This window comes from Schistocerca serialis, chromosome 9 (genome assembly GCF_023864345.2).
Source record: "Schistocerca serialis cubense isolate TAMUIC-IGC-003099 chromosome 9, iqSchSeri2.2, whole genome shotgun sequence".
In the NCBI taxonomy this organism is placed as follows: Eukaryota; Metazoa; Arthropoda; class Insecta; order Orthoptera; family Acrididae; genus Schistocerca; species Schistocerca serialis.
The window spans coordinates 252,928,545-252,948,048 of NC_064646.1; positions in this window are offsets into that span (position 1 = coordinate 252,928,545).

Sequence of the window (19,504 nt, forward strand, 5' to 3'; positions counted from 1 at the left end):
TCAAGAGAAATGCGTTTGTCTTAGAATGGTTCTTTCAAGAAGTTATCCTCTTACTTCTAGGGAGCCCACCAATCTATATCATCCTGGTTTCCAATGTGTCACATGGTCGTTTGTTAAGAATTCCCTGAGTATAATCTAAGCTGTTATTAGAATAATGTGCAACATCAAGTAATATGTATTGGGCTGCCTTGAATGTAAAGAAATGTTGCCTTTACCAAAGGCTGCTGTATAGTTCAAACCCAAGCGACAGACGAGAGTTGTTAGGGTCATGTTAGAGTTTAAATGTTGACGTCTTCTTATTGGACTTTATTTCCCAAGACAGCATTTATTTTTACTGTGATGACTAGTTTCTCGAAGCCTGAACCACCATTTGCAAATCGCATTGGTACAAGCAGTAGCGTCTACAAAGACCATTACAGGTAGCCACCATCATAACCGATAAAAATGTTACTCACGGGACAGGTAATACTACGAGTAATACAGTAACATTATTACAGATTATAAGAGAATGTCTGTTTGTAATGGGAATTGTAGACACTATTGCTTGTACTAATGTGATTTGAAAACGGCCGTCGCAACTTGCAGAAACTTGTCATCACTGTACAAACAGCTGCGTTCTTGGCTAATGAAGTGTTCGTATAAGTTCCTGGCGTACAGAAACGGTTGTAACGTTTGCCGATGACGCTGGAGTTGTCATCCGCTGATGTCCTATATGTGCTCGATTGGAGACAGATCTCATGATGCAGAGTACGTTGAGTTACAACAGCGGTAAGTGGACGAGACGAGCGTTACACTACTGAAAAAACACCTGTTGGAATGCTGTTCATGAGTGACAGCATAACATGTCGAATCACCAGAGAGAAACACAAAATTTTCAGTCAGTGTGTATAAACACGAGAGTCCTACTAAATCGCACTCAACTAAGACCATAACTACAAGAGTACGACCAGTCGTCTAGCACGCAGATAGGCTAGTTGCGGGCTCTCAAGTGGCTTCCTTCAAACCACCACACGGCCATCACTGGCAGGGCAGTGTCTGACCATCAGAAACCACAACAGACCTCCACGCTGCCCTCCAATAAGTTCTCCTTTGACACCACTGAAGTCGTTAGTGGGGATGGTTTGGTGTCAGTGGAATGTACGGTGCACTGCGTCTGACTTGAAACTGTCTTTGAGGTAATCGATTTGTAATAGGTTGTTGGGTGTCACTCTGCTGCCTCATGGTGCTCCAATTGCTGCAGCAGATGCTGTACGTGGCGTGAGAGCCATACTCGAACACCACGATCTTCCGTACCAGAAGTACCACGTGGCCATCCAAAGACTGATTTATGCTGAAAGCTGTAGAAACAAGAGATGTAGAAACACGAATACTACATTTTGTTTGACACACATCTCCTTCTCGGTGTTGCGATTTTTTGTTTGTTTGTGTATACGTAATATTTACATACATATAAGCACGCATACACACACACACACACACACATATATATATATATATATATATATATATATATATATTCAAACTTTAATAGTGACAACTATTTATTTACTGCTCTTACAAAATAGATACGTGTTACAATGGTTTACTGACTTTCAAAGTAGTCACATGCATTGTGCATAATACCTTGCCAGCAATGTGGAAGTCGTAGGATACTCTTAGCAGTGCCAGTTGTGTTGACAGTTCGAACGGCGCGGTCGATTGCCCCATGAATTTGTAGCGGTTCTGAAATGAGCGCCGTGAAGTGTTTCCTTCAGTTTAGAAATAGAGTTGAACTCACGAGGGCTTAAGTCAGGGGAGTGCAGTAGGCGGTATAGCACTTAGCAGCCCCATCTGTCAAACAAATCAGTAACATCTTGCACTGTACCTGCTTGAGCATTGTCCTGCGAAATGATGGTCAGGTTCTGCAAAAAGTGTCATCACTTCTGTCTCTAAGCTGGTCATAGGTTGTGTTCCAAAATTGAAGAGCATAGAGACAGAAGCGGACGAAAAACGGTTGGTCTATACTAGCAGGCGTAGTCCACTTCGTGGTGCAGTACAACGGTGCAGAAAACGTCAGGTCGTGTAGCTCTTGACATCTTTGTGGAAAGTTTGTTCGAAGCAGAGAAAAGAACAACCTACTCACTGATGTATGTACATATTGAAGTGCCACAAACGACAATATCTTCAGTTATACAAGGTAGACAACGTTGATAGGTGAATTATATGTTCACAACTCACACCATTTGAAGGTGCGTCCGGAATCACTACTCGGAATGAATCTGCTATCATTCGAGAAGAGCACATGACCCCACTTTTCGTTGGTCAAGTCCCTATGGTCTTGGTGCTGTCGCTGACACAGCAGCCTATGTGCAGGCGTCACTGGATCAGAAGTCACTAGTTGTCGGGAAACGAGACAACCCCCTCCCCCTCCCCCCACTCCCGCAGTCGCAGTGACACTGTGACGCGTGAAACTGCGTTCCTTGCCGTCCTGTTAAATGTGGTACCTATTGCATTCGCTCTTTCACTTGGATCCCTTCTTGCCTATTGCACATAGTTCCGGTCATTCGGTACTATAGTTGACTTTGGTCGATCAGCACTTTCGGGCAGCCATTCCTGTGGGTTAGAAGTCTCCCCGTGAGCGGGAAACAATTCTGCGAGCAGTGCCAAGCAGATCCAATCATCACATTTCTTCTTCCAGTCTTAGACCATTCATGCCTGAGTGAACTCATACAAAAGTTGTCTGTAACGATGAATACCACAGACACCGTAACTGCTCTCCTAGCTTGACACACTTTGCCCTTTTCCCAATACTTCAACCACCTCGTGTTCTGGGGACCGCCTCATAAAGCGTAGTAGGTACACCGACTTCAAGCCGTCTGTCTTCCGGCTTCCTGTACCTGACTGCGAGGACTCTGGCAACATTCTCCAGCACTTTCATACATTTTCATTGAGTAATTACTATGTTACTTTATCACGTTCTTAAGATTTGCAGAGCAGTGTACACAAACATATAGAGAGTATTTGTCAACCTTTCCATCAAGCGTCCTTGGGTGATCGATTACATCATGGGAAATTTCTTTTGGTAAACATAGAACTTCACTATTGCTTCCCCTAGCATTGGGTGGCCCTGGAACGACGAGATATAACCAGTCTAGGGCGGTCTAGTAACCTGGCGTGCAGCGTACTATTAATTTTCCTGGGTATGTCACTCGTCTCACAGAGAGGAAGACTGAATTATGGGTAACACACAAGTCACACGCATACTGCAAAGTGCCTATGCTGTGCTCCTCTCTGGGGCATAACCGATGATAAAAGACTGAAAGCGTCGGCGTCAAGCGTCAGAAAACGTTTACTCTCCAAAAATATTCCCCATGGGGTTATCTCTAACCCCTAGACGTTTGATTCGAAGACTCTAAAACACCATATGTTTAAATGGTAGTCCAGTTCTACAAATTTCCACAGATTGTTAACTATTTCTGATTCTATTCTCAGTCACGAAATCGCCATACGCCATGAGTCACGCATATTGCCTTTATTGATGTGAACTGTAACTATAAGCCGAATTTTAGTCAGAAACATCATTAGACATACATTTCACTTATGACTTCTGCTTGATATTTCATCTGTCACAGGTTAGTCTTTTCTTAGACCTTTTTAAAAGCTTAAAATTTTTCAGACTATATTCGTAACCCTGTTGCTTCCGAGGATTGTCAAGGTAAGAAAGACAAAAAAAAGCAGAAAGAAAGATCAAATGTAATTCACAGACTGAAACATGACGCTCTCGTTCAAAACGCTCATATTATGCTATTGGTCCTCAATAGCCGTATGACCTAGGGCATCAGTCAGATACCTGATACAGATACAATTATTGTTACTGTCTGTCCTACACCATTCATAGCAGGAAGTCGATTTGTCTTACCTTTATGTTTCTGCTCACCATCATATTAAAGTGAAAATTTGAGAACAAAGTACGTTGAGAAATGTGTTACAGATAATATTTTCAGCAATCGTGTTGAATTTATGAATGGGTGAGATTGACAATATTAATTTAAGATGAATCTGAAGATTAATTGAAATTGCTCTTGAGTTGTACTTCAAAGATGCGATGATAGTGGAAACTAAAACGCATTGGTAATAGAGACGCAGTGGAAACTGAGACTGGTGGTCAGTTATGCAGACTAAGTATTTCTCTATCCATTGTTACGGCCATAGTCTTTGTTGTGGACTGGCAAGACAGCCAATCCACTAGGAGGAAGCCGAAAGGCGCGCGTTTAAGCTCACGCAGGCTGGCGTGAGGTCTGGAACAGGACAAGGAATTGAGACTAGCAAAAAAGGTACGTAGCTTCTGGAATACTAAACTTTAATCCACAATTGGTGAACATCGGTCTGACGGTACATGCATCACAAGATAAATAGCAAATGATAATGGCGCCTAGCTAGGTCGTAGCAAATGACGTAGCTGAAGGCTGTGCAAACTATCGTCTCGGCAAATGAGAGCGTAATTTGTCAGTGAACCATCGCTAGCAAAGTCGGCTGTACAACTGGGGCGAGTGCTAGGAAGTCTCTCTAGACCTGCCGTGTGGCGGCGCTCGGTCTGCAATCACTGATAGTGGCGACACGCGGATCCGACGTGTACTAACGGACCGCGGCCGATTTAAAGGGTACCACCTAGCAAGTGTCGTGTCTGGCGGTGACACCACAGTCTTCCCATCACTTTTATGATAGCGTCTTGTGGATGATGGATGTTACCTGATGGTACCCCTAATATGTCGAAAACTGTTTTCTTAGTAAACTAATAATACGAAATCAGTTGTACATATCTGTGTTTTCTCGCTACTTAGTTTTCTAGGAATTTCCATTTTATCCCACCAACTTTAACGGAATAGCTAGCAAGGCTTTGCTGTTTACAGGAAGTGGTATCATGATAAGTGATGTCAAGAAAACAATATCGTCTTCACTTAAACTTATCAAGAGATCACCTGACTCTCTCTTCATTGAGCACACGGGAGTGAATATTAAGGGGCAATTAGTTCCCAGTATTCGGCGCTTTCTCTGTGGCGAAAGACCGGGGTGTCTGGGCGGACGACGTAACCTGCTTACAGTATTGTATGCGCACTTGCTGTGTGCGCAGGCCATTAGAGCTCGTTGCGTCAGCCTCGGTATTGACAGAGGCGCACGGGTCTCCCTCAGTATTACTCAGTCAGTAGGCTTTCTAAGTGCAGCAACTTGGGAAGTACTAAAGTTACAGCGATTCTGATACGTTCCAGGCACTACAGCATTTCATACTAGCTTAAATAAATAGGTGTGAAAATATGTGAATGAGAAGGTTTTTAATGTACGTTTCTCGTGCTTCCAGCCGCACCATGTGGTTTAAAATCCATTTTAAACCACTTCACGCGGCTGGTAGCCCGAGAAACTTTTATTAGTACATATCTCCGTGAATCTATGCACTTCTATATTACAATAAGTATTTATGTATTAAAATCTTCAGGGCTATTGTGCCATTGGATGAATTTCTTTGAAACTCAGTGTTTCGTCCCTATCTGTGGAAGACTCTTCAAGAGAGGGTAAAACACTTTGTAAGTCAGGTGCACACTCTGACTCGCTACTAAGTCAACTACAGAATGACAAGTTTATGTCAAGTACGCTGCGGAAGTTTCATTGGGAAGATCTTACACATCCTCCATATAGACCAGATCTCTGCCTATCAGAAAGGTCACAGTTAGTAGTAATTGACGGAAAGTCATGTAGCAAAACAGAAGTAATATCCAGCGTTCCCCAAGGAAGTGTTATAGGCCGTCTATCGTTCCTGATCTATATTAACGACATAGGACACAATCTGAGTAGCCGTCTTAGTTTGTTTGCACATGATGCTGTGATTTACCGTCTTGTAGTCATCAGATGATCAAAACGACTTGCAAAATGGTTTAGATAAGATATATGTGGCAATTGACCCTGACTATAGAAAAGAGTGAAGTTATTCTCATGAGAACTAAAAGAAATCAGCTAAAATTTGATTACGCGATAAGTCACACAAATCTGAAGGCTGTAAATGCAGCTAAATACTTAGGAATTACAGTTACAAATAACCTAAAGTGGAATGATGACAGATGATATTATGGGTAGAGCAAACCAAAGACTACGATTCATTGGTAGAACACTTAGAAGGTGCAACAGGTCTACTAAATAGACTGCTTACATCATGCTTGTCCACCCTATTCGGGAGTATTCCTGTGCGGTGTGGGATCCGCATCAAGTGGGACTGACGGATGACATCGAAAAAGTACAAAGAAGGGCAGCTAGTTTTTTATAATTGCGAAATAGAGGAGATAGTGTCACAGACGTGATACGTGAATTGGAGTGGCAATCATTAAAACAAAGGCGTTTTTCGTTGCGGCGGGATCTTCTCATAAAATTTCAATCACCAGTTTTCTCCTCCGATTGCGAAACATTCTGTTGCCACCCACCTACATAGGGAGAAATGATCATCACGATAAAATAAGAGAAACCAGCGCTCACACAGAAAAATTTAAGTGCTCTCTTTTCTTGCGTGCTGTTCGAGAATGGGACTGTAGACAGATAACTTGAAGTTGGTTCATTGAACGCTCTGCCAGGCACTTTAATCACGTAGATGTAGATGTATACAATTCCCATGTCTTTGCTGCCCTGAAGAAAGACATCGTGGCCGTCGATTTGCTTCGGACGAAGAGGGCACGCCTCAGCACGATTATGGTTCCGTAGGCAACAGCATCCTTGAAGGCTCTGACCGAGTTGTTTCACAGAGGGATAAAAATACCTGTATAAGAGTTTTCACGATTACCTTAGAAATAACATTCCATTTCTTCCTTTCATTTCATCTCCCTCGTTTTCATTTGACTGCCTCTTATGCTTGCACAAATGCCTTTTTGAGATTTTATTCAACAAATTATTCGTATTGATGACTGAGTTTTGCTGCGTATGCAGTACCTCAACAGCCCATCAGTGCGTAGAATCGCTCGACATATTCCACATCAGTTAAACAAAGGAGCCTTGCCAGGTACAGTTCCATGTGCATACGACACATGTTGCCTTCGTTGGTGGCATACGCTGACCCCACTGCTGTCTGCAGCGTCTCCAGACACGTCTTCACTGGTCATAAGCACTCCGTCCTCAAGCCACAAGTGGTCCACCGGTACCATCCGACCGCTGAGTCTTCCGCAGATGAGGATGCGGATGGGCGTGTGGTCAGCACACCGCTCTCCCGGTCGTTTTGATGATTTTCTTTGACCGGAGCCGCTACTATTCGGTCGAGTAGCTTCTCAATTGGCATCACGAGGCTGAGTGCACCCCGAAAAATGGCAGCAGTGCATGGCGGCCCGGATGGTCACCCATCCAAGTGCCGGCCACGCCCGTCAACGCTTAAGTTCAGTGATCTGAGGGGAACCGGTGTATCCACTGCGGCAAGGCCGTTGCCTTGACTGGTCATTAGGGGCTCAATTATAAGGGTCACTCATCACTGATGACTATTCTACTCCAGTCAATGAGATTCCAGGCAGAAGATATGTCTGGAGTCGACCTGGACAGCGGTGGGATACCAACCTAACTGACGATCGCCAATACGTCCCGGCAACCAGGAGTGATTGTTCTGGGCGCATTTTCTTTTCATAGCAGAAACCGTTTCGTTGTCACCCGCGGCACCATTACAGCTCATCTGTTCATCGATGATATTCTTCGTCCCTGCTTGTGGCCCTTCAGGTCAAGCCTTCCTGGGTTTACATTTCAGCAATACAATGCCAGCTCGCACACGGCCAAAGTTTCTACAGCTTGTCTTTGTGTTTGCCAAACGCTGCCTGTACCAGCAAGTTCGGCAGATCTCTCCCCAATTGAGAATGTTTGGTGTATTTTGGGCAGGGTCCTCCAACCAGCTACGGATTTTGACAATTTAATGCGTCAATTGGACAGAATTTTGTGCGATATCCCTCAGGACATCATACAACTCTGTCAGTCGATGCTAGACCAGATAACCGCTTGCATAAGGGCCAGGGGTGGACGGATACGTTACTGACTTTCTCACTTTGTGAAGCCTTTTCTCTTGAATAAATCATCCAGTTGTTCTGAAACTGTACTCATTTGTTTGTCTGTGATCATCTTCCGATTTCCGTCCCATTTAGATAATTCCTTCTGCGTCATCTTTTTATTTTTAGTTTCCTGTTTGAGAGTGTATACAGCACGAAACATTATATTGGTTGACTCTTCTAGGAAAGTACACTCTTGAAACTTTAATGGTAAACCACAGAAAGCCTCTTTTACAGCGTCTGCTACTGGTGTAGGTTGATCACCTCCGTGACACTTCCGTGCTTTATTAACGAACCTGTAACGAAACTCAATGTTTTCTTCCCATACTGACGAGCAGTGTTCGACTACTGGTGGACTATGTTGATGGAGTACGTTTCATGAGACTTCTTCCGATCATTCTTAGTCTAGCCTGTGCCAGCCTGCTATTAGTTCGTTGTGGTTGTTCCACTTTACGCTATCGCTCCGTACGCATACTCCGAGAAGTTTTATGAAAGTAACTACTTCTAGTGATCGCTGTTCATTCGTGTCTTCCTGTCTATGTATGCGCAATATGTTGCATTTGTTTACGTTGAGCGTCAATTGTTACTCTCAGCACCAAGTATACGTACTCTGCAGGTCTTCCGGCAATTCCCTATGATTCTCTAACCTTGCAACGTTTCAGTATGAAACAGCATCATCCGTGAGTAACCTAATGGAAATTCCTATGAGTTATATGTCTTTTATATACGTACAAAGTAGTGGTACTCTAACATTCTCTTGGGATGCGCCCGAAATTACTTTACGTCTAAAGACTTCTCTCCATCGAAAATGACATACTGAATTCAGTTCGATAGAAACTCTTTAGTCGATTTATACAGTTCGTCAGATATTCCGTACGTTGGTATGTTGTTCAATATGGGGACAATGCGGATCTATGTCGATTGCCTTACGGAAGTCGAGGAACACAGCATCTGCCTGGGTGACGCTACCTGCCGCCTTTTCGGTTTTCGTAGACGAACAGAGTGAGATGGGTTTCACAAGATCTATGTTTCCGGAATCCATGATGATTCCTACAGAGCAGATTTCCTGTCTCCAAAAGCTTCATAATACGTGATCATAAATCATGTACCAGCTTCCACAGTCCGTCGTCCGAGATATAGCCCCCTTATTTCGTATGTATGTTCGAAAACTCTTCTTGAAAACGCGAATGACCTTTTAGTTTTTCCAATTGTCAGCAATATTTCACCCTTCCGGAAACCTACGGTACCCTGCTACTAGGACCGGGGCCAGCTCTTTCGCTTACTTTATGTGGAATACCTATTCAGGGGCAATATTCCTAAAGCAAGATGTATGTGCGTTGCTTTGTTTTCGTACGTAGGTCAGACACTATGATGAAAACTTCTGCTAGCGCACAAAAACAAGTATAACTGCATCAGCCTGTCCTTCATTGAGGACCGCGAGACGAAGTGGATGTATTCCACAAGGGTTGCGCTGCATGCTGTGGCTAACAGCCGTCATTTCAGACGTGTTCGTGAAAGGAATTTAATCATTTCTGTTATCTGTGTTATCCATCGAAATTAATGTCATATACCAGGCATACTAAGGTCTCAGATTGTCTATTAGTGGGTTTCTGCTAACCTTAACACATATAGGGACCAACAGATACACTCCTGGAAATTGAAATAAGAACACCGTGCATTCGTTGTCCCAGGAAGGGGAAACTTTATTGACACATTCCTGGGGTCAGATACATCACATGATCACACTGACAGAACCACAGGCACATAGACACAGGCAACAGAGCATGCACAATGTCGGCACTAGTACAGTGTATATCCACCTTTCGCAGCAATGCAGGCTGCTATTCTCCCATGGAGACGATCGTAGAGATGCTGGATGTAGTCCTGTGGAACGGCTTGCCATGCCATTTCCACCTGGCGCCTCAGTTGGACCAGCGTTCGTGCTGGACGTGCAGACCGCGTGAGACGACGCTTCATCCAGTCCCAAACATGCTCAATGGGGGACAGATCCGGAGATCTTGCTGGCCAGGGTAGTTGACTTACACCTTCTAGAGCACGTTGGGTGGCACGGGATACATGCGGACGTGCATTGTCCTGTTGGAACAGCAAGTTCCCTTGCCGGTCTAGGAATGGTAGAACGATGGGTTCGATGACGGTTTGGATGTACCGTGCACTATTCAGTGTCCCCTCGACGATCACCAGTGGTGTACGGCCAGTGTAGGAGATCGCTCCCCACACCATGATGCCGGGTGTTGGCCCTGTATGCCTCGGTCGTATGCAGTCCTGATTGTGGCGCTCACCTGCACGGCGCCAAACACGCATACGACCATCATTGGCACCAAGGCAGAAGCGACTCTCATCGCTGAAGACGACACGTCTCCATTCGTCCCTCCATTCACGCCTGTCGCGACACCACTGGAGGCGGGCTGCACGATGTTGGGGCGTGAGCGGAAGACGGCCTAACGGTGTGCGGGACCGTAGCCCAGCTTCATGGAGACGGTTGCGAATGGTCCTTGCCGATACCCCAGGAGCAACAGTGTCCCTAATTTGCTGGGAAGTGGTGCTGCGGTCCCCTACGGCACTGCGTAGGATCCTACGGTCTTGGCGTGCATCCGTGCGTCGCTGCGGTCCGGTCCCAGGTCGACGGGCACGTGCACCTTCCGCCGACCACTGGCGACAACATCGATGTACTGTGGAGACCTCACGCCCCACGTGTTGAGCAATTCGGCGGTACGTCCACCCGGCCTCCCGCATGCCCACTATACGCCCTCGCTCAAAGTCCGTCAACTGCACATACGGTTCACGTCCACGCTGTCGCGGCATGCTACCAGTGTTAAAGACTGCGATGGAGCTCCGTATGCCACGGCAAACTGGCTGACACTGACGGCGGCGGTGCACAAATGCTGCGCAGCTAGCGCCATTCGACGGCCAACACCGCGGTTCCTGGTGTGTCCGCTGTGCCGTGCTTGTGATCATTGCTTGTACAGCCCTCTCGCAGTGTCCGGAGCAAGTATGGTGGGTCTGACACACCGGTGTCAATGTGTTCTTTTTTCCATTTCCAGGAGTGTAATTCGGCGAGTATTCTGGCCTACAAGGATGCTGTGGCATCTCCCATTGTATCCTTTTTCACCCTCTCTCAATGTATCTTTCAGTGCCTTTTTGTAATTACGACTACTAGAAGAGCTCCTAAGGGTTACACTTCAACCAACACATAGTCACGCATTGTGTGCTTTTAGTATTTGGCCACTGTATTTGGAACCCTACTCTGTTTTCACTATTTTCTATGCAATACACATTTGTTCGAAATTTTTGTTACTCGTTTCACACACCCTGTTCAGAATGGTCGGTTATGTTCGACCTATATTTTTCATTGTCAGAAACTCGCCTTTTAACAGGGCACATGCAGTATTTTTTCTTTTCTTCCCTCTCTCTCTCTCTCTCTCTCTCTCTCTCTTTTTTTTTCTTTAGTGACGCGTATTCCAGCAGGATTTAGTGCTGGACAAAGGTGGAAGAAAAGTTCCTCTAATGTGTTCAGAAACCAATACGCTCTGGAAATATGCTCTAGACTGTCCTGCCACACCCATCTGTCTTTTACTTACAAGGAGACACCATAGGCAGCTCTGAACGTTTTTACCAAGAAGTTTGACACATTCTTCACCCTTCTTCACAGTTAATCACAGTATCATTCAAACACACTTGCCTCCGTTCGGATGACTTCATATATTAAAGAAATGCTCTTATTATTTCAGCACATTGTCGTAGGCCTGGGGATACACCAGTACCTTTAGATGTCCCCATCGCCAGAAATCCAATGGATTCAGATCCGGGTAAAGGGGTGGCTACGCTACCGGGGCTCCTCAACCAGTCCATTGTCCAGGAAACTTTGTCAGAAGGTACTGTCGTTCGATCCGTTGAATACAGGTTGATCAACTGTGGCACATAGACCACAGTCATTGCGTTTCTGCAAGGATAACTTTCTCCAGTAGTAATTCATCGAACAGAAATCGGTGGCACATAGTAGGAGAGAGTAATCCTAAAGAGATATTATGGTTTTTGGTCGGTACTTCAGCCAAGTGATTGATTTTAGAATCACATGAAGAATTTGTGCACTAGAGACAACAAATGTTCATTACACAGACATCTGTGAGTTGTTTCCATCTATTTCTATAGTTTTCCGGCCGTTGTGGTCGAGCGGTTCTAGGCGCTTCAGTCTGGAAACGCGCGATCGCTACGGTCGCAGATTCGAATCCTGCCTCGGGCATGGATGTGTGTGATGTCCTTAGGTTAGTTAGGTTTAAGTAGTTCTAAGTTCTAGGGGACTGATGACCTCCAATGCTAAGTCCCATAGCGCTCAGAGCCATTTGAACCATTTTTTTCTATAGTTTTTGGTGGGTGAGACATTCAGATGCGCTTTGTGCAGCATTCGTAGATATTTCTTGTTCTCCACATTTAATTTCTGTTTAAGACATTAAAGCTATTTCGAATATATTGTTAATTCTAGAGTAACAAAATGTTATGGTGGGTACATTTCTATGTACTTTTAAAGCTATTTATGTAACATGCGGACAGTTAAGCCATACTTCTTCCATTGGGATATTGTAACTTGAAGCAGAAAGTCTTTTACTATGTAACATGCAACAGTAGCAAATGAACTGAGTTTCTGCACTGTCTAAACTGTCATTCATGTCTTGAAAATGGAAATTTGCGTTAGTTTAAAACTGCTTCTATTTCAAAATGTATTTAGCTTGTAACTCGTTTTTCATGAACTTCTACTTAGTTTGATTTCACTTACTGATTGTTACTGTGCAGTACATAGCTAATTAAATACATACTGACAAGATTTTCTCTATTGCAACGCTCTTAAGTATCGGTAGAATATTTGTTCCTAGGTACATGACCGTATTGAACAATGGAACATGTTTTCGCATTCGGAAAAACCGTAATTTCACAGAATAATTTTTGTAATTTCAGAAAAAGACTGCTGCACATAGAAAGGAAATGCCTTGATTTAAAAATGGTATACGAAAATTCATGAAACCTCTCTTACAGGGAAGGCTCCAGGTGAAAGTCTGAAAAGTGTCACAATCTACAACACTCTCACCTACGTGTTAACCTGTCTCGAAAAGCGTACGGCCGTATGAATCTGACTGTGACAATTTCTGGTCATACTTTAGTACTGAAGCGACCCTGATGGCTCACCTCCATGATTGCTCGAGGATTTCCACTTGCCAGATGTGCGTATGATAGTAATTCACTACGGCAATCTCCTGAGAATCCTGACCTGATCTGTCACCAAATACTACACATTACCCACCACAAGCAAAACAATCCAGGTCTCTACAGGTATTGGTGTCCTGACATGCATCTAAAGCAACTCTTCTTCTATATGTCACCAGTATTACAGGAATATATTACACCAAAACGAAATTTTCACGCTGCAGCTGAGAGTGTGCTGATACGAGACTTTATGGCAGATTAAAACTGTGTGCCGGACACAAACTGGGGACGTTTGTCTTTCGTAGGCAAGTCTTCTACCGACTGAGCTACCCATACACGACTCACAACATATCCTAACAACCCTAATACCGCCAGTTCCTCGCTTCCTACCTTCCAAAATTCACAACGCTACGGAAGCTCTCCCTTGAACCTTGCAGAACTAGCTCTCCTGGAAGAAAGGCTTTCGCGGAGGGCTTAGCCACAGCCCGGGGGATGTTTCCAGAATGGAATTTTCACTCTACAGCGGACTGTGCGCTGATACTTTCTGTCACATTAAAACTGTGTCTCTTACCGAGACTCGAACTCGGGACCTTTGCACTTGCCCGCGAAAGACAAAGGTCACGAGTTCGAGTCTCTGTCCGGCACATAGTTTTAATCTGATAGGAAGTTTCATATGTTATACTTTATTGAAAGTCTTCGTATAAATAATGCTGAGCCATGCTTTTCCTGCTGTCGTTAGAGGCTTCCTTGCGTCTCATCTCTGACTTCGTCTCCTAGCAAAGTGTGATGTGGTATCTTGCTCCGTCGGCCTGCTTGTAGAGAGTAATTTTTCCCTATAGTTTTAGTGCTGTAGATGACGAGTGCAGGGGCGTTTTGTGAGCCGCGTTGTGATTCAGCTGTTCACAGTGGCCCGCTGGAGGCGACGCACTCGCTGGTCTGTGAGAGACGTGTTGCAGTCCGAAGGCTCCAGGGAATAGCTCTAAGAAAGCTGTTGGTGACTTCATCCATTGCACATGACCAGCGGGTCACCTTGGACATTTGTTGTTGTTGTGGTCTTCAGTCCTGAGACTGGTTTGATGCAGCTCTCCATGCTACCCTATCCTGCGCAAGCTTCTTCATCTCCGAGTACTTACTGCAGCCTACATCCTTCTGAATCTTCTTAGTGTATTCATCTCTTGGTCTCCCTCTACGATTTTTACCCTCCACGCTGCCGTCCAATGCAAAATTTGTGATCCCTTGATGCCTCAGAACATGTCCTACCAACCGGTCCCTTCTTCTTGTCAAGTTGTGCACTAACTCCTCCCCAATTCTATTCAATACCTCCTCATTATTTATGTGACCTACCCATCATAATCTTCATCATTCTTCTGTAGCACCACATTTCGAAAGCTTCTATTTTCTTCTTGTCCAAACTGTTTCGTCCATGTTTCAATTCCACACATGGCTACACTCCATACAAATACTTTCAGAAACGACTTGTTGACACTTAAATCTATACTCGATGTTAACAAATTTCTCTTCTTCAGAAACGCTTTCCTTACCATTGCCAGTCTACATTTTATATCTTCTCTACTTCGACCATCATCAGTTATTTTGCTCCCCAAATAGCAAACTCCTTAATTACTTTACGTGTCTCATTTCCTAATCTAATTCCCTCAGCATCACCCGACTTGATTCGACTACATTCCACTATCCTCGTTTTGCTTATGTTGATGACATCGGGGAGAGGCTACAACCCTTACTCACTCCCTTCCCACCCACTGCTTCCCTTTCCTGCCCCTCGACTCTTACAACTGCAATCTCCCTGTGTTTTACCCCTGTCACCTTTAGAATTTGAAAGAGAGTATTCCAGTCAGCATTGTCAAAAGCTTTCTCTAAGTCTACAAATGCTAGAAATGTAGGTTTGCCTTTCCTTGATCTTTCTTCTAAGATAAGTCGTGAGGTCAGTATTGCCTCACGTGTTCCGATATTTCTACGGAATCCAAACTGATCTTCCCCGAGGTCGGCTACTACCAGTTTTTCCATTCGTCTGTAAAGAATTCGAGTTAGTATTCTTGGACATTTAATTTGGTGAATAGGCTATCAGAACATATGCCTTCAGATTCTTGTGTTCCACAGCCTCATTTTGTACACGGTTTTTTATAGTTTATTATATTTTGTATTTCAAATTATTACATTTTTAAACTATATTCAGAGCTCTGAAATTTCATAGGGTAGTTTATGAAATTGTTCGATAAATTCTTATTGTGTAAACTTGTTTATGGCCATGTATTAATAAGATTGTATATTGACTATTATAATACAGCCATTTAACTGTGCCGCAAGTTTGGCAGGAGTAGTTTGTTTGCAGTCTGACACAAACAATCTCCTGATAGTCTTCGGTGGATATAATTAAACCTTCACTGTTTGAGTCAGTGTACTCGGAAAACTACTTACCGTATGGTTACCATACGTTATAGTAATGCTTTTCGGAGTGTGTGCTGCAATTTGCGTTGTCAGTAGCATTAGTGTCATGACATCCGGTCAGGTGCCGGTACTGGTACGGAAGTCGGAACCCAAGGACTAAGGACATGCAGCGTGAACGGCACACATTCGTGTCATCTGCGTCGCCAAAATGTGATCCCTGGACTGCGGGAGAGGGATGCTTTCGACTCAGCTGTTTTATGCACGAAGGAGTTGTGCCTCACACTGCTCAATAGGCTTACTCCGTAACATAAGTGAAGAAAACAGAATCATTGCCCAATTGTTCCAAACTGCGTGGCGACCAGCCACAACGTTTGAACCAGTGTCATGTCGTGGTGTTGGGTTACTTGAAGGACTTTATCAGTGAGACTCTACCATACCTTGGAGGTTGAAAATGGACAGAGCGAGAGAATTAGTCAACATCGGCCTCGAGCTGTTTCGGGCGCAGTAGACTAACCGCTAGTGCCGTTCCAGGCCTCTTACGTTTCCATGTGCAGCTGGTTCGCATGTCTACCTGTACAAAGCGATATCGTCAAGTGTCCTAGGCAAAGCCTATTCGTAGCTCAATAGATGGCTATGGCATCGCCTACAGCCGTTTGCGCTTCGCAGTTGAAAGCTGACAAAAGTGCTGATAGGTGTCAGGGATTTCCTAATCTGACTCGACTGCAGGAGTGTCTTATACGGCATTTTTCACTCATTTAAGTGTTTATATCGTCTTATCTCTTCAGTTATGTATCGGGTACAATTATACATTTGGATAGGCATGTTCAGCGTCCCTACGAACTTTCTGTGAAATATGTTGCGAACAGAATTAGGAGCAAAAAGATAATAAATTTAAACGTCATGCATTATGCGACAGTTTTGACATATCTCAGTGTTATGTCGTCATATCTCTTGAGGTATGTGAGTTATTATGATATAAATTTGTAGGTGCATTTAACTGCGTTTGTCGTTACTGTCTGGACAATTTATTGCGACTAGAATTGATATCACAGAAGTAATAAATATAAACGTCGTGCATTATGTGCCAGTTTTTCATGCATCTCATTGCACGTGACGTCAATATCTCTTAAACGGTAACAGGTATTTGGTTCCTTACCCCCCCCCCCCCCCCCCCGCCCTCCCCCCCCCCCCCACATACATTGTGAAGACATGTGGAACTCGAATTGGCCCACACAGAGAGAGAGAGAGAGAGAGAGCTGGAACTGAAAGTGCTAGATCAAGAAAACGTTTGCCAAAGAAACTATTTATTCTTTTCTTAAAGTCGTAGCAAAAAGTATCATATTACACAAGTTCATGGCCTTAAGAAACGTTCAATGACTCACGGATCAGAACACCGTCAGAAAATTAATGCAACGTGAGTTAAAGCAGGCAAAATATGCTATGGTTCTATGTCTGTGTGTGTATGGGGGGGTGGCTCTGAAGTACCTAAATTATGATTCGTGAGTCATTGAATGTTTCATTGCTAGTCTTAGGGCCATAAAACTGTGTAACGTGATATTTTTTGCTACGACTTTGGAAAAAAGAATAAGTAGTTTCTTAAACTCGACTCCAATCGAGTGGCTCTACCACCTTGCAGTAATTGCATCACCTCCTGTTCGAAGAGAAATAGCGTCAAAAATGGAAAGAACGATGGGAAGCAAGTGGAAACGCGTCCCATGCATGGGCAACAATCGTACCAACGTCGACTAAGATGAAGGAAAAGTTTCCTCGGGACATCGGAGAAACTAACAACGACTGACGAAGAAACAAGACTGTTACTATGGAGGGCTCAGACATCCCACCCTGGTTCTTGGGAAAGATTTTCAAAATATTTACCCCCTGGCCATGATGAGAATTGACCAGTCTGGAAGTCCTTGGATAGGCTCAGATCAGGAGTGGGCAGATCACTAGCTAAACTGGCAAAATGAGGATACACTGAAGAAAACAAAACCCAATGTGACTGCAGGGAAGAACAGACTGTTTAACATACGCTCCAGTGTCGACTGTGCCCAGCCACCTGCACAGAAGATGACCTTTCCTGGCAACGGAATATGTAATGGAAGTGCCCAAATTTTGGTCAAAGACTACATAAAATGTGTTGATCTGACAATAATTGTATAAACTCTTTTTTTGTATGTTTCTGACACGAGAATAATAATTACGCAGATTGTTACTGACTAAACGTGTGGATCCATTGCAGTGCTATGATCAGTAAGATGAATAGTTGAAACACAGTAGTAGTGGTTGTTGTTGTGGTCTTCAGTCCTGAGACTGGTTTGATGCAGCTCTGCATGCTACTCTATACTGAGCAAGCTGCATCATCACCAAGTACGTACTGCAGCCTACATCCTTCTGAATATGCTTAGTGCATTCATCTCTTGTTCTCCCTCTACGATTTTTACCCTCCACGCTGCCCTCCAATACTAAATTGATGATCTCTTGATGACTCAGAACATGTCCTACCAACCGATCCCTTCTTCTAGTCAAGTTGTGCCACAAACTCCTCTTCTCCCGAATTCTATTCAATACCTCCTCATTAGTTATGTGATCTACCCATCTAATCTTCAGCATTCTTCTGTAGCACCACATTTCGACAGATCTTATTCTCTTCTTGTGCGAACTATTTGTCGGTCATGTTTCACTTCCATACAAGGCTACACTCCATACAAATACACTCATAAACGACTGCCTGACACTTAAATCTGTACTCGATGTTAACAAATTTCTCTTCTTCACAAACGCTTCCCTTCCCATTGCCAGTCTACATTCTATATCCTCTCTCCTTCGACCATCATCAGTTATTTTGCTCCCGAAATAGCAAAACTCCTTTACCTCTTTAAGTGTCTCATTCCCTAATGTAATTCCCTCTGCATTACCAGAGTTAACTCGACTACATTCCATTATCCTCGTTTTGCTTATGTTGATGTTCATCTTATAGCCTCCTTTCATGACACTGTCCATTCCCTTCAACTGCTGTTCCAAGTCCTTTACTGTCTCCGACATCGGCGAACCTTAACGTTTTTATTTCTTCTCGATGGATTTTAATACCTACTCAGAATTTTTCTTTTGTTTCCTTTATTGCTTGCTCAATATACAGATTGAATAACATCGGGGAGAGGCTACAACCCGGTCTCACTCCCTTCCCAACCACTGCTTCCCTTTCATGTCACTCGATTCTTATACCTGCCATCTGGTTTCTTTAAAAATTGTAAATAGCCTTTCTCTCCCTGTACTTTATCCCTGGCACCTTCAGAATTTGAATGAGATTATTGCAGTCAACATTGTCAAAAGCTTTCTCTAAGTCTACAAATGCTAGAAACGTAGGTTTGTCTTTTCTTAATCTAGCTTCTAAGATAAGTCGTAAGGTCAGTATTTCACCGAAATCCAAACTGATCTTCCTCGAGGTCGGCTTCTACCTGTTTTTCCATTCGCCTGTAAAGAATTTGCGTTCGTATTTTGCAGCCGTGACTTATTAAACTGATAGTTCGGTAAGTTTCACATCTGTCAATATCTGCTTTCTTTGGGATTGGAATTATTGTAGTCTTCTTGAACTCTGAGGGTATTTCGTCTGTGTCATACATTTTTCTCAGCAGATGGTATGGACAGGGCTGTCTCTCCCAAGGCTATCAGCAGATCTAATGGAATATTGTCTACTCCCGGGGCCGTGTTTCGACTTAGATATTTCAGTGCTCTGTCAAACTCTTCACGCAGTATCATATCTCCCATTTCATCTTCATCTACATCCTCTTCCATTTCCATAATATTGCCCTCAAGTACCTCGCCCTTGTATAGACCCTCTATATACTCCT